This window comes from Equus caballus, chromosome 15 (assembly GCF_041296265.1).
Source record: "Equus caballus isolate H_3958 breed thoroughbred chromosome 15, TB-T2T, whole genome shotgun sequence".
In the NCBI taxonomy this organism is placed as follows: Eukaryota; Metazoa; Chordata; class Mammalia; order Perissodactyla; family Equidae; genus Equus; species Equus caballus.
Window position 1 is genome coordinate 71,530,132 of NC_091698.1, and position 22,343 is coordinate 71,552,474.

At 44.6% G+C, this 22,343-nt stretch overlaps 1 protein-coding gene across 6 annotated transcripts in view; it reads right to left on the reverse strand.

The window, feature by feature from the left end:
- The window catches only part of MTA3 (metastasis associated 1 family member 3), a 186,983-nt gene that overhangs the window by 150,418 nt on the left and 14,222 nt on the right, over positions 1-22,343 (reverse strand). For 3 of the 6 annotated variants that reach the window (XM_070236412.1, XM_005600290.4, XM_070236408.1), the window contains exon 2: positions 8,260-8,377. The exons of the other annotated variants lie outside the window; for them this stretch is intronic. The gene's annotated coding sequence lies outside the window, so the exon portion shown is untranslated. The remainder of the gene's footprint in view (positions 1-8,259; positions 8,378-22,343) is intronic. 6 annotated transcript variants of the gene reach the window in all.

Below are 22,343 nucleotides of genomic sequence, written 5' to 3' on the forward strand. Positions count from 1 at the left end.
TCATAAGCTTTAAGAAGTTTTCCTGTTATTTTTAAATAAATGAACAATTTCTGTATTTCAAATATTTCTGTATTTCTGATAGTTCCTTGGCTGCCTGTCTCAATTTCCCATCTTTGTACACCTTCCCAGGCATTTGTGATGCCTGTGCCACAATAAATGGACAAAGGTGCCAAGAAAATGCCCTCCATCCATACCCACCTCCTCCCCTTAGGAACAGCCTTAACCAGAAGCCCCCCATGAAAGGTCTCACAGACGTGGTAGGGAGGAGCAGGAGGCAATGGTGGTGGCAGAACCTGGGTCCCTTTGTTCCTCTAGATTCTGTGTAGTTAGCCTCTTCTGCCTCCAGCTCCTGAACCGGTGTGATCTACATAGTGTGCTCAATATCTGAAAGAATAAATGCCAATGAATGATGGGCTCAGTATAGTTAGGGAATCAGGTGCAGCGTTAAATGCAAGGGCTTTGTCTATGAAATGTTTGTACCTCCTAACACCAAAGAGGTATGCACCTAAGGGAGTTCAGCAGACGTTTGTAGATTGAAAGAAACCCTCCAACCAGACAAGGGAGGGTAGAAAAGCCTGTACCTTCAAAGAAAGTAAAATCACTTCTACCTCCTATGCTGCGTGGTTCAGATCACAGAATTGTCAACAACCAGCCCAAACTTCACTCTAATTTGGCTATTCAGCTTTAAGACCTTGAGCGAGTTACTTAACCCCTCTGAGCCTCAAATTCTACAAAATATGACTAGTGATTGACACCTACAGCAAAGACTTGTGCTAATAAGTATATCAAGTGTTTCGCACATGTTAAGGGCTTCATATTTATTAAGTCCCTTCTCTCTATTCCAGCCATCCTCATTACTAAGGAAGTGTCTCACAGACGATGCCAGAAATCCCAGGGCCAATCCAGTCCTCCAATGGGTAATAGCTCCTGGTAAGGCTGTTGTGATTAAAGAACCATGGTAAAGGATTGCCTAAAGGCTCAGGATGTTCCCTGTGTCAGTCTCACCAGTGTCCCACCATTTAGCTGAAGGGAAGTGGATGCTGCACGAGAGCTATAGATGAGATAGAGAGTTGGGTTTTGTCTCAACTTCAGGATGGAATTTTCTTTTTTCTTTTCTTTTCTTTTCTTTTGGTGAGGAAGATTGGTCCTGAGCTAACATCTGTTGCCAATCCTCCTCTTTTTGCTTGAGGAAAATTGTTGCTGAGCTAACATCTGTGAATCTTCCTCTATTTTGTATATAGGACACTGCCACAGCATGGCTTGATGGGCAGTGTGCAGGTTCGCACCTGGGATCTGAACCCGCAAACCCTGGGCCACCAAAGCGCAGCAGATGAACCCAACCACCACACCACCAGGCCAGCCCCCAGGATGGAGTTTTTATACATGCAAAAACAAAAAAGATGGGGCTGGCCACAGAATCTGGGAGCTTTGTGATATTGAACTCACAAAAGGAGGGTGGAGGTCTAGAATATAATCTGAAACCAGTTGCTGGGCTTTGGATAAGGGACTATATTTGTGTTTTCTGTTGTGTTTCTCTCTCTTTTTTTTTTTTGTTTTTTGAGGAAGATTAGCCCTGAGCTAACTACTGCCAATCCTCCTCTTTTTGCTGAGGAAGACTGGCCCTGAGCTAACATCCGTGCCTATATTCCTCTACTTTATATATGGGACGCCTACCACAGCATGGCACTTTTGCCAAGCAGTGCCGTGTCCGCACTCGGGATCTGAACTGGCGAACCCTGGGCCGCCAAGCAGTGAAACATGCTGCGCCACAGGGCCGGCCCTCTCTCTCTCTCTCTCTTTTTTTCTCTTTCATTAACTTATTTTGTTATTTAGTAAAATTATTTTGGAAAAAGGCCAGATTGTCTCAGCTATTTTAAGGAGGTCATGGGTTTTAACAAAGGATGAATGTATCCCGGGAGAAGGGTGGGCATGTAACAGCAAGAATCAAGCAAGGGAGCCCCTAAGGCAAAGGAAACCAGAGCAGGGAGTTCGTAACTTCTCCAGTTCATGGAGCTTCTCCTTCCCTCCATCCCCTGAGCTAAAAACATGAAACCTAGGGCCAATCCTGGAATCTCCTGGTTTTTGGAAGTGTGTGTTTTAGGATTCCATGGTTCCCTCATGCCCTCAAAGGGGAGCTAGCACAGCCATTTGGTTGCATCCACAAGGAGGTTCCTTTTCTAGTGACAACATTGTCTCCAGGTAGTGAAAAATGCACTGAAAGTCACAATGGGGACAGGGATGAGCCCCTAGAAGGTTAACCTGATCGACCTTACTGCTTCCCTTTTTTAGCCTATGGAGTGCTATGGATTTGAATGAGAGATGGCTGGGCAGTATAGGATGTGGGATCAGGAAAAAGAATCCTAAGGGACAATGGGAGGTCTTGAAGAGATAGAATAGGGAGTGTTTATAGGAATGACTCAGGCTGCAGCAAAGAGAGTGACTGGAGAGGGCAGAGAGTCCAGGCCAGCAGATCAGTTAGAAGATTGGTGAGAGGAGATGATGGCTTGACCTAAGGTAGAGGCAGTGGGATGTGAGAGAAGTAAATGGATTTGAGCCAGATTTAGGAGGTAGGCGCTACATGATCTGGTGACTTTGGGGAGGCATGCAGTGAAAGGGTAGTACCAAGTTACGAGTAACTGGGTGGAGAGAGGTGCGATTCAGTAAGAGGAGAATACAGGAGGGGAGGCAAGTTGGGGGAGGAGCGACAATTGACAGGTTCAGTGTTAGAACCTGTTCGAGGTACCTTTGGAAACTCCAGGTAGATATTTCCTCTTTGGGAAAGAGGTGGAGGAACAGGCCTGGAGTTTAGGAGAGAGATCTAGGCTGGAAATACCCTCTTCTATATTACCATGAGCACAGAGCCCAGCCTGTCTTGTATGAGAACTATGCCAAACCCTGGCCCCAGGGAAAGAAGCAGGTTCTCTGAGTCCTTCTGCTTGGGCAAAAACAGGTTTAACAGGTCTGAGTTCAGGAGATCAGAGTCCAGGTCCAAATGTGCAAACAGGCAGGGCATGGGCAGAGAGCCACACAAGTCACTGACCAAGACAGATGGTGAAGACAAGTGGGAATGCCCAGGGCTGACAATATCCCAAGGGCCAGGGAGCAAAATTCTCAGAGAGGTTTGCTCCCAGCTCGAGAAAATCAACCAGGGTGCGGTGGGGGAGGGAAGATGAACAAGAGAAGGGAAAGGATACAGCCTAAAAACCAAATCTGCCTATTTCCTACCTCACCCTTTTGCCTCTAAGAGGGTGTAGGGAGTTAAATGGTGGTCCCCCAAAAGATATGCCCAACTGGAACCTGTGAATGCGACCTTATTTAGAAAAAGGGTTTTTGCAGATGAGATTAAGGATCTGGAGATGAGATCATCTTTGATTAGGGTGGGCCCTAAAGCTAATGACAAATGTACTCATAGGAGACAGAGTGAAGAGAAGGCCATGTGAAGGTGGAGGCAGAGATTGGAGTTATGCAGCCATAAGCCAAAGATTGCCAGCAACCACCAGATCCTGGGGGGGAAGCATGGATTCTCTGTCAGAGCCCCCAGAAGGAAACGACCCTGCCAATACCTAGGTTTCTGGCTTCAGGCCTTCAGAACTGTGAGAGATTAAATTTCTGTTGTTTGAAGCCACTCAATTTGTGGTAATTTGTTGTGTACGGCAGCCCTAGGAATTGAATACAGATGGTATCCACCACTCAATTTTAAGTAAACAGATTCAGCCAGAAAACAGTGAGCACTATATGCAGAGACTAAGGGACATAGAAACAGAATAAGAGAATAAAAGAGAGATACAGAGAGAAGGCCCAACACCACTCCATCTAAGTCTTACTCAAAATCTTGAGACAGAGTTCAATTTATGTCATCTTGGTTTGTCTCTCCTTCTAGCTGACATGGTTGGCTTGGTGCTAAGAGAAAAGAAGACCCGGATGCCATGCCCCTTTGATAAGGACCAGTGGAAGCATCCTAACATTTTTTCCTTCACCAGCACACCTAAAGGATATCACGCATTCCCACCGAGCAGCAGTAGATTACCAACATGGTGATGCACCAATTAACCCCTTAATTGGATTCCTTCATCAGGAAGCACCCTGGCTCCTCAGATCCCAATCCATGCTTCTATGGTGGAGTCGGGTAGGGGGTACCAAGAATATAAGGCTTGTTTATAAAAATGCCCTTTTCATTCAACAAATAAGCTTTAAACACCATGAAGGCACTGAGGATACAGCAGTGAACAAGATAGACAAAGTACCTGTTCCCCTGGGTCTTGTATTCTAGTAGGGAAGACAGACTGTGAGCAAGTAAATAAATCAATAGATATGCTAGTATAGAATGATGAATGTACTAGAGAAAGTAATTCAGGATAAGGAAACAGAAAGTGACAATAGTAGTCAGAGAAGTCTTCTTTAAGGTCGTAAGAACTGAAAAGAGACCTCAGTGATGGGATGGAGTGAGCCACTGGGATATCTGGGGAACAACATTCCAGGAAAATGGAACAGCAAGTAGAGATTCCCCAAATCAAGACTCAGGTTGACCTGATCATGACTTAGGAAGGCCAGTGTGGGTAGGAGATGAGGTCAGGGAGGTGGGCTGGGTCTGGACCACGTAGGACCTGGTAGGCCATCACAGAGAGCTTGGATTTTATTCTAAGTATAATGGGAAACCGTTGGAAGGTTTTTCTTTTTCATTTTTTTTTTTAATCCTCCCCAAAGCCCCAGTTCATGGTTGTATATCCTAGTTGTAATTCTTTCTAGTTCTTCTAGTGAGCTGCCACCACAGCATGGCTACTGACAGATGAGTGGTATAGTTCCGTGACCGGGAAGTGAACCCTGGGCTGCCAAAGCAGTGAGAGCACCAAACTTTTAACCACTAGACCGTCAGGGCTGGCTCCTTTGGAAGGTTTTTTGCTTTTGTTTTTTGCTAAGGAAGATTCACCAATGAGCTAATATCTGTTGCCAATCTTCCTCTATTTTGTATGTGAGCCACCATCACAGCATGGCCACTGATAACCAAGTGGTGTAGATCCATGTCTGGATCTGGATCATGTAGATCCAGATCATGATCCTGAACTGAACCCCGGGCCACCAAAGCAGAGCTCACTGACCTTAACCACGAAGGAACTGGGGTTTGCCCCTTTGGAAGGTTTTAAACACAGGAGTGATCGGGATCTGATTTGTGTTTTTAAAAGATGACTTGGAACATGAAGAACACAAAATAGCAAGAGGCTGTCTTGACTTCCAATTCAAAACAGCATGATTGTGTTCTCAGGTGGCATCAAACCTCCTTTGGTCACTAGGAATTCAAAACTCACCAAACCAAGGTTTATGGTGACAGAAAACCAAAATTCCTCCTGTGTTTCATTTGGTTTAATAGTGAAAGAGCCCACTTCCAACCCCATCTGTGGTTCTGAGAACTGTGTATAATGGCCATGGGAAAAATGGCAACACATATTGGCCACTTTTTAAAATCCTATACCGAATCATATAGGACAACACCTAGTCATGTAGGCTGTTGTTCCCCCTCACTCCAGTACTGTGATAGCTTTCCAGAGGGCCATTCACCTTTCTTTCAGGTGAAGTGCATGTTGGTAATAGGGCACATGGTTAAACCAGTGAATTCCATGTGGATGAGTCGCTTACTGCAGTTTTTAAAAAATTTCAGATGTACATCATTTTAGTTCAGCTTCCTTATACACTGCATCATGCATTTTTTTATCTTAAAGTTTTTTGGTTGTAAGTGATGCCGCGTGTAACATCATGGCCTGAAATAAAACCTTCTGAAAGTTCAAAAACAACAACACAACAACAATCCCTTGGGCTGCTGTGCAGAGCATAGACCGTGGGGAATGGAAACAGGGAGACTAGTTAGATGGCTGACATAGTGCAAGGAAGAGAGAGGGAACAAAGGTTTGGAATAGAACAGTAGCTGCCATGGCCAATGGAGATGTATTTTTAAGGTAAAGCCAACAGCTCTTGCTGAAGGATTGGATGTAGGAGACGAGAAGGCAAAATCAACGGACAGTAGTACTTCCAGATGCTTGTAGGTATCTGTTTGGGGTTAAATAGACAACCAGATCTGGGCTCTGGAGCTCAGCACAGAGGCCCGGGCTAAAAATACAAATCTGGGAGTCACCACTGTGTAGACAGTGCATGAAGCTGGGGACTGGTCAGATCACCTTGGAGAGAGTGTAGACGGAGAGGAGGGCAGAAGCCTGAGCCCTGGGGCAAGCCAGCATTGAGAGCAGAGGTTGGTTCTGCACCCTGGCTGTATCGGGGAACTGCTATTACAAGGCCTGAGCCCCATCCCCAGAGATTCTGGTTTAATTAGTTTGGAGCGCACCCTGATTTTCAGAAAAAAGAAAAAAAAAAAAACCCTTAGGTGATTGTAATGTGTAGCCAAGATTGAGAACCACACATGTAGTGCTCAAGGAGAGCAGGGCCACAACGGGGGACTGAGAGAGCAATGAGGGAGAAAAGCCGGAGGAGTACATGTTCTAGAAACCAGGTCAAAAAGAGAGAGCTCCAACTGTGACAAACCAGAGTGACAGACTGACCACTGGATTTGGCAAGGTGCTGGTCATCAGAGACCAACTTTTCTGTCATCTTTCCTTTGGTGGTTCCTGGCTGTCCAGGTCCTAGGCAGCTTGAAAGGAATTGATAGGGTTCTGGCCTTAGATATTTTATGGTGTAGATGAGCGGGTGAGGGGCTCATGAAGCCCCTCAGACTGAAGTATGGAGACTAAAATTTTCTCCTTTCATCAGCTCCTTTTATCTTTATCTGTAGGTTTGTAGCAGCCGCCCTTTCTAAAAGAGGAAAGTTTATTTGCACTCTTGATTTCAAAAAGGACAGCAAATGTTGGAGGGCTCCAAGCCCAACTTTGAACTCCTGGATAAATAAATCGTTGTTTACGTCTTCTTTTATCTCTGCAAAGTTTTAGAGGAAAAAAGCATGAGTATTACAGAGCTGCCCCAAGGAGCTTCTTTTACAAAGCCAGGCCAGGACCCTGTCATTAGTGGCAACGAACGCAATGTTTCCCATTTAATTGCACAGATCAGAGTGCTGAGAAGCTGGCTCCAAAGACAGGGCACCCGGAGGCGGTTGACCCTTTTTGAGGTTTTGGCAAAGGACACTCAAGTCCTGTCTAGTCAAATCCCGTCATTGGTTCCTTTCTGTAAGAGGAGACAAAGTGTCCATCCCCTGGAAGCTATGACTTTCCCCTTAGGTTTCTGGTATAATGGGGTGAAATCTGGACCGTGTTCTTGGAATAGAGAGCAGGGCCCAAGTTAGGAGCCAGAATTCTGAAGGTGGAGGGAAGAGAGAAGGTTCCAGCATGTCATGGAGTCTCCTTCTTCCTCTGCCCTTATATTTGGCTGCATTTATATCTGGCGTCCTTGTCCTCTGCTCCACACTCACATAGAGCCTAGGTCAGACCTTTTCTAGGTGGCCTGAAGTCCCTCCATCAGGTCTGAGTCACCTGGAAGGCAGAGTCAAAACACTTTGTGGCCGTGGTGTTTCTACCTCTTCCCAGCCTCTTACTCTCCCCATCAACACACCCTCTTGCACTCCTGCAAAACCCCTCAGGTCAGGGCTAGAGTGAGGACTGCTTGCCTGTCACAACAACTCCCTCCAGAAGTAGCAAGGCCTTTGAGGCAAGGCCTTCGAGGTGCAAGGCAGATTTCTTTGTCCTAGTCCAGCTTCTCCCAAAGAAGCCAGAGGAGAGGGCAGGCCTCGAGACTTGAGGGATGGAGTGACTCCCAGCCAGTGGCATGTTGCTGGAATCAGATGCATTATTTATGATGCTGGTGTCAGCATGGCTCCCAGGCACCAGGGGAAATGGAAAAGGCACTTGGGCCTGTGCTGATTAAACTAAATATTTAAACAGGAATGAAGAATTGAGGCAAAATCCATTTTTCTTCAGTAAGGCAGAGCACCACAAATGACTTCAAGGCTGAAGACTTGGTAAACACCATGCAGATCATAAGGGAAGGCTGGAGGCTCCTGGTCTATGGCTCTCTTCCACAGTCAGCTCCCAGCTCCCTATCAGGAGCACATCTAAAGGGTTTGCAGGGGACCTGGGAGTCAGGGTCAGGGCGGGGAGATTGAGAAGCAGAGGAATGGTTTGAGACACTGTGGGAATGAGATTAGGAGACACCAGAACACAGTCAGGCTGGATTCACACCTCTGGTTACTTTTTCTTTCTCCAGAGACCTCCATTTCCCTGTCTCCTGAGATCTGTTAACAACATTTGCCCACATTATCACACCTACCTTTTGATTAGCTGGAAGAGGGTGGTGGGATGTCGGGCAACCATGAACCAACCCTCTTGGCTTGATTCTTCTTACTCCACCAGAGACAGGTCACGGTCAGGAAGCTGATCTCCACCCACTGCACACAAACACAGAGGAGACCCTACACAGAGAGGACACAAGGGAGCTTGGCCCTCCATTTACAATATCCTGAAATCTCCGGATTTGAGGAAAGAGGAGATCTCAAAGGGAAATTTCTTGGTGGAAAGAAACAGCTGTCATTTGGTCTGGCTTTTCCCACTGTGTTTTTCCTTCCCTGTGGGGTCCCTCACTTGTATTCCCACAGCAGTCACCATCCCTGGCCTCCAGGGATTTTCTCAGTCCCTGTGTGAACACGTGCCCTTTTCCTCCTTTCCTCCAAAGACAGCTGAGACAGGCTGACATTTTCAAAATTAACTTTTATAAGAACTCAGGAAAGAAAAGGAAATAATTGCAGAAAATATAATTGCATAAGTTCAATTCAGTTCAACATTTATTGAGATTCTTAGGTTTAGTCAATGTGGTATAATCTGGGTTACCTTGATGGATGAAATAGCATTCTGGTCCTCAAGGAGATCACTGGGAGGGGCAGGCATCAGTATATGATGATAAATTAATAAATTAAGGGTCATAATGGCCCAGAATTGAGAGCAATTAATATGGCCTGCTGTAGGGGCCGGGCTCATAAGAGAAGGCTTTGAGAGAGGTAATACTTGATCTGGAACTCCAAGTAAAATAAAGACTTTGCCTGATAAACAGTCAGAAGGGACATTCCAGACAGAGAGAATAGCATATATGAAGTACACGCATGACATATGAGAACCAACTGGAAAGTTGGTTTGAAGCCAAATTGTAAAGGCCTTGAATACCAGGCAAAGGACTTTGACCTAATCCTTTGGGGTCTATAGGCAATGGGAAGCCAACATTATTCTATTTGTATTTAAGTGAGAAGTATAAAAGTAGCTAAAATTTAATAAACTGGCATTTTAATTTATGCAAGTCTTCTGTGAGTTAGGTTGGCATAAATATATCAAATCTCTAGACCTACAGAACTGACAATACTGCCACTCTATAGGCTAAAATACTGCCACTCTATGAAGGAGCCAGGTTTCCTACAAGACTTATCTTTTTCTTTTTTAATTCTTTCTTTATTTTTTTGAGGAAGATTAGCCCTGAGTTAACATCCATTGCCAATCCTCCTCTTTTTTCCAATCCTCCTCTTTTTGCTGAGGAAGACTGGCCCTGAGCTAACATTCGTGCCCATCTTCCTCCACTTTATATGTGGGACGCCCGCCACAGCATGGCTTGATGAGCAGTGTGTGGGTCTGTGCCCAGAATGCGAGCCGGCAAACACCAGGCTGCCAAAGTGGAGCATGTGAATTTAACTGCTATGCCACCAGGCCAGCCCCTCTCAGCTTTTATATACTTCATAATTAGCATACATCCCAGGACCCTGAAGTGTCAGCTGAGAAATTAACCAACTGATATATAAACATTAAGTAACTTGAGAAGAAATGCTGGGTAAGGATTGACCAAAATTTATAATTCTCCCAAGGATATGGCACTGTGTTCCCTCTGCCATCTCTCTCTGGGTGCTAACTATGAATGAGTTTGCACCTCCAGGTAGAGACGCCCTGATGCTCTTTCCTGAATCAAGTATAGAAGCACACATTTTTAAATTTATTTGTTCACAGAGACAAGATTGGACATTTCCAAAAGAATTTAAATGTATTAGAAATTTAGGAAAATAGTGAACAAGAAAAAGCCACAAAACATATTAAGTGAAAAAAAGAAGCTGGGTTAAAACACAGATGGTACAATTACATTTAGGAAAACCAAAAATTAGATATTTTTAGTGCAAATATATAAGCATATAAATGTACAGAAGATTGGCTAGAATCTTGGCACCCAACAGTAGTTACCTCTGGGGGCAGGGAGCGGGAGGTATATGAAAAATAACTCAACTTTCTTGTATGTACTTCCATATTGTTTATTTTTTACAATGAGAATGTATTACATTTCCATCAAAAACACTTTTTTAATTAAGGGAAAATAAAAAAACCCAGAGACATAGAGACACAATTATAGAGTAGAACTTTCTGAAGCCAAGTTTGTTAGTCCAGAGATTATCACTTCTCTTGAGTGTCTGGCATGCACGCCTTTCCCTTGCACCAATCCCAGAGCCAACCAGACTGCTCAGCAGAAAGAGATGGAGAAAGACACTGAGGCAGAGGGGAAAGGCAGAAAGCTTCCCCAAGCTTCCAGTGCACCCCAGATTCCTGTCCCATCCTAAGATTGCCTCGTTCCACCCCTGGGTTCATGAGACACTCCTCTCCTTAATAATAAATCTCTTTTTTTTTTCTTGCTTAAATTAATTTAGGTTAGCTTATACAAACCAACAAAAAAAAATCCTAACTACTATAACTAAGAAGACGCCAGATTATGAATACCAGGCTAAGTCGAAACTTCATTGTGTGGAGACCACAGGAAGCCACTGAAGGGTTTTAAGCAAGGATGTGACAAGCATTTTTAGAAATATCTCAGGAGCAGAAAGGAGGACAAATCTGACAAGGGAAAGACTAAAACAAGGAGTCCAGTTACCAAAAGCTTTTTCAGTAGTCCAAGTGAGAGATGATTTTGACAGGTTTCTTCATATTCTGCTCTAAACTTGCTGATTGACTTAGAATCACTTGCATTCTTAACTATTCATGAATTTATCCAATAGAGAGGAGGAAGAACTACCAGAAACCCTACAATGGCTACAAGACCTTACAGTATTTTATCAAGGTATTGTGTGCATGAAAATAACCTTCACTGGTTCTCCAGGATCTCAGCAATCAAGGCCAGACTCCTTAGCACCATATTCAAGGCTAGCCCTTTACAATCTGTCCCCAACTTCCTCCTCTCAGTCTCATGTCCCACCCTTCTCCCCATGTTCTCCACCAACTAGGAGCTACTCTCAGCTCCTTGAGCAGGACATGGCTTGCCTCAGTCTCGACCTCTGCACCCACGTTTCCATGACCTGGCCCTCCCACCTTCTCTTCCACTGGGAACCTCTCAGTTTATACACAACCTCCTACGCAGAGCACTAATCCCTCCATCACACCACTCTTACTGTAATACCATGCTATTTGGGCCTGTCCCACTGCACCAATGGGCTCCACCAATGGGCTGCAAACCTGGCTGATCAACAGATGCACAGGGCGGTTTGCTTTCTCTTTCCCAGGCCTCACCCTAGACTTACAAAATCTGAGTCTGTGGGATGGGTGGGGGAATCAGTATTTTATAAAGTCCTCTATTAACTGTAGTCACCTGCCAGGAGTGGGGGGTGGGGCCTCTACTGCTCACAGACCACATCATTGTGAAGCCTCCCAGATCAAGGTCACTGGTGCCCTTAGCACTTTGTTCCCACCTCTGTACAGCTCTTGCTATGAGATCTGTGTGACTGGTGTCCCATTCTGCCATATTGTTTAGTTATTTTTCTGCCTGTCCCACTCTGCTCACATTCTGCCTCCTGTCTGCCCACATGTCCTATCTCCTATCCAAACGTGAGCCCTTGAGGACAGGGACCGCATCAAGGAACACCACAGATTCCATGCACATGGGTGCTTAGGAAAGACATGCAACATGCATATGGCATAAAAGCAGGAAAAGCCTCTAAATAGATTGCAGTGCCCATAAGAAACTTCAAGGAATTATTTTCAGTTCTTTTTGGTTTGAGTAGGAAAAAAGATGACCAACAATCTGGTTGCCAGGTTGGACTGTATGCAGCAGCCACCCGTAGATTTGATTGTATACATTTTACTAAAACACGGAGGTCCAGAGAAGTGCAGGGTCTTGTTCCAGGTCCCAATGCCAAGTAGGGCAGAGGAAGACATCTTAATTCTGGGCGCAGGACTGCTAGCATTTCACACAGACTTCTTACCCAGCGTGGGACCAGGCCACACCCTCCACTAATCTCCTGGCCGCCTTTGTTTGAGTGGAGCTACTTCATTAGCATATAACAATGGAGACAGCCAAGGTGCCTTCCTGTTTTCCATTTACAATTTAAGTGCCCGCAATCACCAGGCGCCTCCATTGTCAATGCTATTAGCTGAAGTTAATGGTTTTTTATGAAAACTCGAAGGCCCTCCCTCCCTCCTCACCACCAGGTTATCTACAGACTGAATTCCTGAGTCAGCCAATCACCCTTTCAGGAGTGGCACAGGGAAGCTTCTTTTAAGTAGCACCATTATCATTGTGATTAGCGTTATACTGAACCCTTCTTTCATTTCTTGGAATCCTTCTGGGAAGGCAAGTTCTAGATGCCCTGCTTAAAAGAATTTCAATAACCGGAATTTCCAGTTGGCTTCCCACTGTCTTGGAAGGCATGGAGGTCTTGGGTCAGGCCTCATCTGGAATCTCAATGCCACCTCCCACTGACTTGGGGAGCTGGAACCCCTGGACCTCAACTTTCACATCTGTAAGCTATCTACCCTTGTATCCCACACTTCTGAGGATTGTATCTTGCAATCTATTGAAAATGGTTTGTAAACTTTAAACTCTCTTGAAAACCTGCCATGCACCAGGAACAAAACTAGAAACTCTACACATTTTATCTAATGAAGTAGGCATTACATTATACTCTTATTTTACTTATAGGAAGACAGATTCCTCCTTGACACCCTTCCCCATGCATGAACACCCGCACCCCCCCAACCCTCCGCCTTTTTTATCAACTCCAGTTCATTGATTATCTGGGAGCCCTCGCTCTCCCCTCCAACCCAGGAGCATGACCTTCATTGTCCTAGTTCTCACCCAGAGCATTTCTTTCCTGAATTACTGACAAAGCCTTGCATTTTCTTAAGTTCTCTCTGTACTCCAGAAGGATCTCTTTGTCCTGCAAATCTCTTGAAGCCACTCCTCTAATATGCTCCACTGCCTCCTGTAAAGTTTAGCTGGGCTGAAACAACTGCCAGTCTCTTGCCTCCCTCCCCTACCACACACAGTCTGCTCTACCACACTGAGATGCTAAACACTCTGAAAGCCGGCCCTGTGCTCTTTCCATCTCCTAGCCTTTGTATCTGTTGATCCTCCTCCCTTTGACTCCTGGCAATTCCTACTCAGGGCTCAGAATTACTTCTTCCCTGAACCCGCAGGCTGATGGTTGCTCCTCCTCTGGACTCCCTTAGCACTTGTGCTTAGCTCCATTATGGCACATTACATTTGAGTTCATTGCCCTAGAATATATATTCTGGCATCTAGGTTGGAAAATACTTATTTCGGGAAGCGTGAGAAATTGACATTAATAGGGCGTAAGGAGGAGCTGAGGTGTACTGCCTGGAACATAATGGGAGATGAAGTTAGACAAGCAAAAGCTAGAAAATTTCAAGAGCCTTGATTGCTAAGAAGCTTTGGTTTTGCTCTGTAGGTGGTCTGGAGGGTTTTTGTTTTTGTTTTTGTTTTGAGGACGATCAGCCCTGAGCTAACCACCGCCAATCCTACTCTTTTTGCTGAGAAAGGCTGGCCCTGAGCTAACATCTGTGCCTATCTTCCTCTGCTTTATATGTGGGACACCTACCACATCACGGCTTTTTGCCAAGCGGTGCCATGTCCGCACCCGGGATCTGAACCTGCGTACCCCGGGCTGGCCCCAATCTGGAGGTTTTTATGGAAGGGAGCAACATTGGGTTTATGTTTTTAATGAGATAATCTGATTCTAGCATGGAAAATGGACTGGAGGACAGAGAAAGAAAAAGTAAGGAAGTTAGTGAGGAGGCCATTGCAATTGTCCAGACAAGACACAAGAGTGCTTAACCCAAGTGGGCAGTTCTAGGGTTGGAGAAAGGGGACAGATGGAAAGGATGCAGGGAGGCTTCTAGCTTGGTGGTAGTTAGAAGGAAATGCCACTGCGTACTTGTTTGGTAATGTGGTAAGAGAAAATTGGTGGGGAAAGATAGTTTTGTTTTGGTCATAATGAATTTGGAGTACTTATAGCAATATCCAGTGCAGTTGGAAATATATATCTAGAGCTGAGTGTAGAGAAGAGGGCTATAGTATAGATTTATGAGTCTTTTCTATAAAGATGACAGTAAAAACCATGGAAGTGTAAGGGTCACTGAGGGGAAAATTGTAGCATGAGATAAAAATCTAGCTTTTTTTCACATATGTCTCTTCTTGTTATAACATCACATGTCCATAAATCAAGTGATGTAAGGCAATCCACTTGAGAATTCACTTTAAGGACAACACTCTGGGATTAAAAATCTTGATGGTCTCCTCAAAAAATTAAGACTAGAACTACCGTACGATTCAGCTAGTCCACTGCTGGGTATTTATCCAAAGAACAGGGAAACACAAATGCATAAAGATACATGCATCCCTATGTTCATCACAGCATTATTCACAGTAGCCGAGACTTGGAAGCAACCTAGGTGCCCATCAAGGGAGGAATAGATAAGAAAGATGCGATACAGGGGCTGGCCCACTGGCGCAGTGGTTAAGTTCGCCTGTTCCGCTTTGGCAGCCTTGGGTTCGCCAGTTCGGATCCCGGGTGTGGACATGGCACCGCTTGGCAAGCCATGCTGTGGTAGGCGTCCCACATATAAAGTAGAGGAAGATGGGCACAGATGTTAGCTCAGGGTCGGTCTTCCTCAGCAAAAATAGGAGGATTGGCAGCAGTTAGCTCAGGGCTGATCTTCCTCAAAAAAAAAAAAAGAAAGAAAAGATGCGATATATATACACAATGGAATACTACTCAGCCATAAGAAATGATGAAATTGTGCCATTTGTGGCAACTTGGATGGACTTTGAGGGTAGTATGCTCAGTGAAATAAGTCGGAGTGAGAAAGTCAAACACTGTATGATCTCACTCATAAGTAGAAGATAAAAACAATGACAAACAAACACATAGAAACAGAGTTTGGGTTGGTGGTTACCAGAGGGGAAGGGGGAGGGAGGAGGGCAAAGGGGCTGATCAGGCACATGTGTGTGGTGATAGATTATAATTAGTCTTTGGGTGGTGAACAGGATATAATCTACACAGAAATCGAAATATAATAACATACACGTGAAATTTATATAATGTTATAAACCTATGTTACTGCAATGAGAATAAAAAAAGAAAAACATTCTTGACGGTCTTGTGAACAAGTTGTTTTCCGCTGCTATCCCCGCTGGACCTGGGGTGCCAGAGGCCTCTACTCTCTGTGAGACCTAAACAAACCATTATGTTGATCAAAGAATGGGCTGTTCAAGGTCACTTATTAGTTGTTTGCCAACTACCAGCTGTTGCCAAGTAGCCAGGCAAGAAATGGACAGGGTAGTCCTTGGTGTTCAGTACCCCTGTCTTCATATTTGAGGATCTGTTACTGGAAGTTCTCAGGAAGATTCTAACAGCATAGGCCCATGACGTGCATTCTCTGAGAACTCACCTACACTTACATCCATGCACAGAGCTGGGACAAGGGTTATGCTGATCATTTGGGACCCTATTCCCCTGACCACAGCTGACTGGAGTAGGGGAAGACCCCTGACTCAACTGGGTCAGTTCCTCAAGAATCTGGGGATGGGACAAGTACTTGGGAGTCTGCGTACTTGATCTAAGAGAACATACACATTTTGGAATGTTGGTGGGGTGGCGCAGATATCTTCCCATGAGCACAGAAAAAGCAGAATAACGCAGGGAACATTAGTGTAGCCCCAAAGAGAGAGAGACAGAAAATACACATAAGGAAATGGCTGCCTTGGCTCTCCATTTCCAGATTTCAATCCCTCCCAAGGCCTGTATCTTGGACCCATGGGTTCTGTCTTCCTTTTTGCCTAAACTGATCTGAGCAGGCTTCTGTTATTTACAAGTAAAGAGCCCTCACTAATTGACAGTAGCCATCTGGGTGAGGGCCTTCAGGGGAGAAGTGGTTAGAGTAGGTATAACTGAGAAGACTTGGGAAATATCTAAATCCCATCAAGAGGCTGAAGTATATCCTTAGGACTGAAATGGATTTAGTGAAAGCCGTAACAGAATCAACTGTTACCATGACTGAAGAAAGGATACTGAAAAGCACAGGCGTCTAGTACAAAGTGGGTGCTTTGCAGTGTTTATTGAATAGCTAAAACTAAAAGGCAAACATCAAGTTGGGGTGGAAAATTCACAACAAAGGGAAAATGCTTTTTCTGCTTATATCGTTTTCACCTCTCATTTTAGCAAAGGTTTCTACAAAGCTAACACCCACTATTGGCGGTAATGGGCATTATTTTGTCCATCCACAGATGGACTGCTCCTCCTCCTTCACCTGACTCTACCCCTGCTGACTAGAAAGGACTGTGATGCATGCTGGACCAATCAGAGCCCTCCCCTGGCATTTTAAAATTTCCAGCCAGAGAGAGGGGGGAAGGTGCTGCTTCTTTCTAGTGGTAGATGTGAGGCTCCGAGGCTGATTTGGCAGACAAATTCCAGCTGAGCAGCAGAAGCCATTATGCAACAGGAAGCAAAGATGCAGATGATGCAGAGAGAAAGTGGCATTCTCGAATCTGATTCCAGTTGTCCCTGAGGCCAGCTGCCCCTGCCTTTCTCGCAATGTGGTTACATGAATTAATAAAGTCACAGATTGGGACACCTGTGCTGAGGTCAAATGTGGGACATGAGGGACCACTATATACTCCTAATCACCCAATTGCCATCGAGGCAGGATTGCCTTAGGGATGGTCTTCAACCTGCCCCTGTACATATACTTGATTTACTCTATGCTCCCTCCATTTGTATGAGGTCCAGGGGGAGATCCTTGGAGGGTCAACGCTCTGTGGCTTATCTTTTGTCTACATGCCCATGCTGGAAGCTGCAGAACCAAACTGTGGGTCCTTTTAGAGCGATGCAGGTCATCAGCATGTACTCAAGGGGTACATATGTGTTGCTTATGCCAGCATTCATTTTCCTCTTTCTTCTTAGTGGCAGAACCTTGTTTTATTCAAGGCAGCAATTCACCTATCTAAAAAGCATTTCCCATCCTCTCTTGAAGCTAAGTGTACCATGTGACCAAGTTCTGGCCAATGAAATGCAAGTAGAAGTGTTGTATGATACTTCTGGGGAGTCTCCTTAAAAGGAAAGAAAAGATCTTAATCCCTCCCTTTTCACCTTTCTTCTGCCTAGAACGTGGAATTCTAATAGCTTGCTTGAACAGTGAGACAATAAACAAATGATAGCTCCATTGTCATCCAGGACCTGGATTCCTTCTATCTGGCTGTTCTGCCTTCATTAGCTCATTGTCTCCTGGGCCAAGATGACTGATAGAAATGAATGCAACCTTTCTTGCTAAGTTCAGTTGCGTATAATAGATGAAGTCCAAAAAAACAGCGTGTAAACAGGAGTTTATTTCTCTCAATTTTTTTTTTCTTAAGAGACAAAGTTATGTCTTGCTTATGCTTTTGTTATTTTGGGCTTTATCTATTATGTGCAACTGAACCTAATCACCCATCAAGTAACCTAGGGTGGGTACTGGCGTGTATTGGGGTCAATGATGGAGCTAGTTCCAGGCTGACTGTGAGTAGAGGGTACAGCCGCATGAGAATTTGCTCCCCACCTTAAGAATCCTCCCAAACTTGTTAGGGTCCTCCACCAAGCAAACTGGGTAGAGAGACTCCATCTGAGCTCCTTCTGGGAGGAGGAAGACTGAGAGGGGTGTTGCTCTTAACCTTTGCCTCTTTATTGAGGGCAAGGGTTCAGGTTCCCTATGAAAGGGTCCCGCTGCTTTGTTTCCTCGCCTCAGGAGATCCGTCTAGGGCCTACAGTCAGGACTATCACTGCCCAATAATGGGAGCCACCTATGCATTTAAAAATTTTCTAGTAGTCACATTAAGAAAAGTAAAAGAGATATGTGAAATTAATTTTAATAATATAGTTTACTTACTCAAATAGATACAAAATATTATCATTTTCAACAGTCAATGTAATCAATATAAACAGAATCATTATAAATTGTATTTGATCGAACATAATTAATATAAAAATTATTAATGAGATATTTTATATTCTTTTTCTGTTCCAAGTTTATATACACTGAGTATACACTGAAATCTAGTGTAGTATAGGTGTAAACATAGTGCATCTCAATTTGGGCTGGCCACATTTTAAGTGCTCAAGAGTCCTATATGCCTAGTGGCTACCATGTTGGACAGAGCAAATCTAGACTCTGCCTCTTCTCTCTTCCAAGCCAGCTAGTTCCATCTTCTTGTCTCTGATTATAATCTCATTGTGAGATTTTTGCCTCTCTGCCTGACTCCTTAGATTGCAGCATTTTTTTGAGTGCTCTTAAATCTTTCAGATCTTCTTTGTCTCCTGGCCCTGATAGGCATGGACCAGCCCATCTCCATTCTTTGCCTAGTCTTGATGGCCCCAGTTGTTTGAAAGGGAAATTCAGATGGGTGAAGTTCCTTAGGTGTTTCTCAAATACATGGCTGATCCTTTCATGGGCAGTCTCACACCATTGCTATCTAAAGGCCAAGAGTTAAGATCTGGCAAAAAAAAAAACTAGAAAAAGTAGGAGGCAAAAATCACCTGATGAGTGAGGTTATTCTTGATGTGTCATTTGGGAAACTGGCAAAAACTCAGATTAGAAATAAAAACTGGGGTATAGGGCAAGGTGAGGTACAGAAAGGCTTTCTCTCTTTCGGCTCTCAGTTGCCTAAATGGTGGAAAGTTGTCATGTGGCCCTTGGCACCTAAAGACAGGTGAGGATCTGGAGCTTGAGAAATCAAGACCATGAGCCAGTGAAGTTGTGCCACCTCCTGTGGGTAGAGCAGTGATTTGAGACCAATCTGAGAGCTCATGCTATCTCATGGAAGGATGAATCTTTAACATGTAGTGATAATATCTGGGCATAATGAACTCCCACTGACAATGTGGCCTTAGCAAAGAAAGGAAAGGAAGTCTTGGGATTCCACAATTTTTTTTTTTTTTTGGTGAGGAAGATTGGCCCTGAGCTAACATCTGTTGCCAATCCTCTTTTTGCTTGAGGAAGATTGTCTTTGAGCTAACATCTGTGCCAATCTTCCTCTATTCTGTATGTGGCATGCTGCCACAGCATGGCTTGATGAGCATGTGATGTGTAGGTCCATGCCAGGGATCTGAACCCAGGAACCCCAGGCCACCGAAGGAGCATGTGAACTTAACCACTATGCCATTGGCCAGCCCCTCCTCAAAAGAATTTTACTTTTTTTTGAGGAAGATTAGCCCTGAGCTAATACTGCCAATCCTCCTCTTTTTGCTGAAGACTGGCTCTGAGGTAACATCCATGCCCATCTTCCTCTACTTTATATATGGGACACTTACCACAGCATGGCTTTTGCCAAGCAGTGCCATGTCCACACCCGGGATCCAAACCAGTGAACCCTGGGCCGCCAAGAAGCGGAACATGCGAAATTAACCGCTGCGCCACTGGGCCAGTCCCCCACAAAAGAATTTTGACTTGTTTTTTCTGCTGAGGAAGATTCGCCCTGAGCTAACATCTGCTGCCCATCTTCCTCTTTTTGTATGTGAGCCACCACTGCAGCATAACCACTGACAGATGAGTGGTGTAGGTCCACACAGAGGAACTGAATCCGGGCCACTGAAGCAGAGCATACCCAACTTAAGCACCAGGCCACTGAGGCTGGCCCTTGACATTTTTATTTATCAAGAAACAGAACGTTTTTATAAAAAGAAAAAGCGTTTGAAATACTTGAGAAGACTGAAATTTGAGTCAACAGACATTCTCTGAGCTCTTCAAACCTGTATTATCTTTGTCAGTCTATCTACAACACCATGGAGGTCAAGAAGACTTATGCCTTAAGGGTTCATAGCTACGTATGGGCAGTCTCAGGACCATATCCAGACAGTCTCCTTCCAACACACAGTTTCAGTAAAGAAGGGAAGGAAGAAAAGGAGGGAGAAAGAGAAGAGAGGAAGGGAGGGAGAGAAAGAAGGGAGAAAAAGGGAGGAAGGAAGAGAGGGACAGGACAGATGGAATGACTACAAGGAAACATAGTTAAGCAGATCTCAGTATTCTTCCAAAACACTAAACATGTTGCTGCCTTTGTACACCTCCTTCCCTCTTCTCCAGAAATCCTCACACCTTACTCCTTTGCCTCACTGAGGTCTCTACTGAATGCAGAGGGCTTCCTTGACCACCCTATCTCAAACAGCACCCCGTCACTCTGACTCTGCTTTTTCTTCATAGCATTTATCAGCACTTGACATATTGTATACTTACTTAAAATTTATCGTTAAATTTTATTTCAAAATTTTGAGGAGAACTGATGGGTATTTTGTAGACTGTCTATATTTACTTCTTAATGTATCATTTCCCTTTCTCCACTAGAATGTAAGCTCCCAAGCTACAGAAACTTCACTTTGTTCAGTGCCGTATCCTCAGATAATAGAACAGTGCCTAGAGCATAGGAATTTCTCAATAAATGTTAAATGGCAGAATGAACAAAATAAAAGAATTATAGTCCAGACGTAGCGGGAGTTTGGAAACAAATTCTAGCCCGCGCCATCTTCCAGGGTGCCCAGAGATGAGGGTGAATGCAGCTGTCCTCAGAGTACTTGTCATTTGTCTGGGTTCACATGGCAGAGCACACTGAGTGTTGACAGAGCCAATAGAAGTTCCAAGGAATGTGTTAATCATCTTGACAGCACCCTTGAGGTTGCCAGGGAAGTGTGGAACACAGGCAGAGCCATGAATCTTGGCCTTACCCAGAAGCACAAACCACCATCTACAGGGGTAGGCAGCCACCCCTGCACCTGCCTTTCTCTGGAGCTGTATATGGGTGACGGAGCTTGTAGGTATCAGACTGGTGTTATCACTAGTTTGGGGCAATGATTTCTAGGTCTGGGTGGACTTATCTGGCAATGAACTTCTTCAGGTGGCAATGGGAGTCCCTGGGTACTTTGGTTCCCCAGGAAATCATTGATTGACATGGTGGTTCTTTCTCTGTGGCAAAGGAGAGGTTGAAATTGACATGCAGAAGTAATAGGACTCAATGTAACTGCCATGCCTCACCCTCCAGAGACCAAAGGGGGTTCAGGCCTTGGTAATTCAATGATATGTCATAGAGTATTGGGGTCTTTATGTTGAAGGTTGCCCTTTAGGCCTGGAAGGTGTCTTTACTGCAGGCTCCTCTTTTTTTTTTTGATAATCAGATAGGTTTTTTCCCCTCTTCTATCAGTGCCAAAATACAATGTTTTAAGGCCTTAGTTCTTCCAGAATCTGAGACAAAGTGGCACCACCCTAAGATTGGAGGCCTCTATCTCTAGTATAAATCTTGGGTCAGCATATGTGAAGATACAAACAGGGATGAAGAGGGCCTTAAACTTCCCCAAATGATGGCTGCAACCATTCCTGGTGAATATAAAGCTTTTTCTCAGGAGGCCAATCAAGGGGCAGTTGTGGGAAAGAGAGGAATCAGACCAGAGGAATAGTCCGCAGAACCCAGGGACTGTTTTGTTTTTTCGATGGCTTGAGGAGTTTCCAATATAGAACCACGGTCACCTTTGCTGGAGTCAGCATGCCCTGGCTGAAGATGTACCCTCGGATGGCCACCTCAGGCTATGACAACATAGTGTCTCTGTTAATGGAGAGGTGATTGCATTAGTTGTCAGGAGAGCAGGTTTCTAAGTTACTGTTCCTAAGAGAATCCTAAAATTCCGTGGCCTAAAGAACAAAGCTGATTTCTTTCTGGTATAACATCCGAGATGAGTGTCTGGGTCAGCAAGTAACTCCGCTTCTTGAGGTCATTTAGGCGCCAGGTTCCTTCCTCTTGGGACTCCTCCATCCCCTATGGCTTGTCTTATCTCCTTTGTTGAAGCTGGGCCATTGCCTTGTCCAGAGTCCAGCAGCAGGGAGGGAAGAAGAGAACCTGGGTCGGCCCACATTTAGCACTTTGAGGCCAAGTTCAAGGAATATAGATTGATCTACGAATCCCTTTAGGATAAAGACTGATTAAAAACTCATCTTTGCATCCCCAAGCCCCAGAGCCTAGCACCGTAACTATACAGAAAGGATGCCCAATAAATATATATTGAAGTTTGTGTTAAGCTTTTTTTGGTTGCAAGA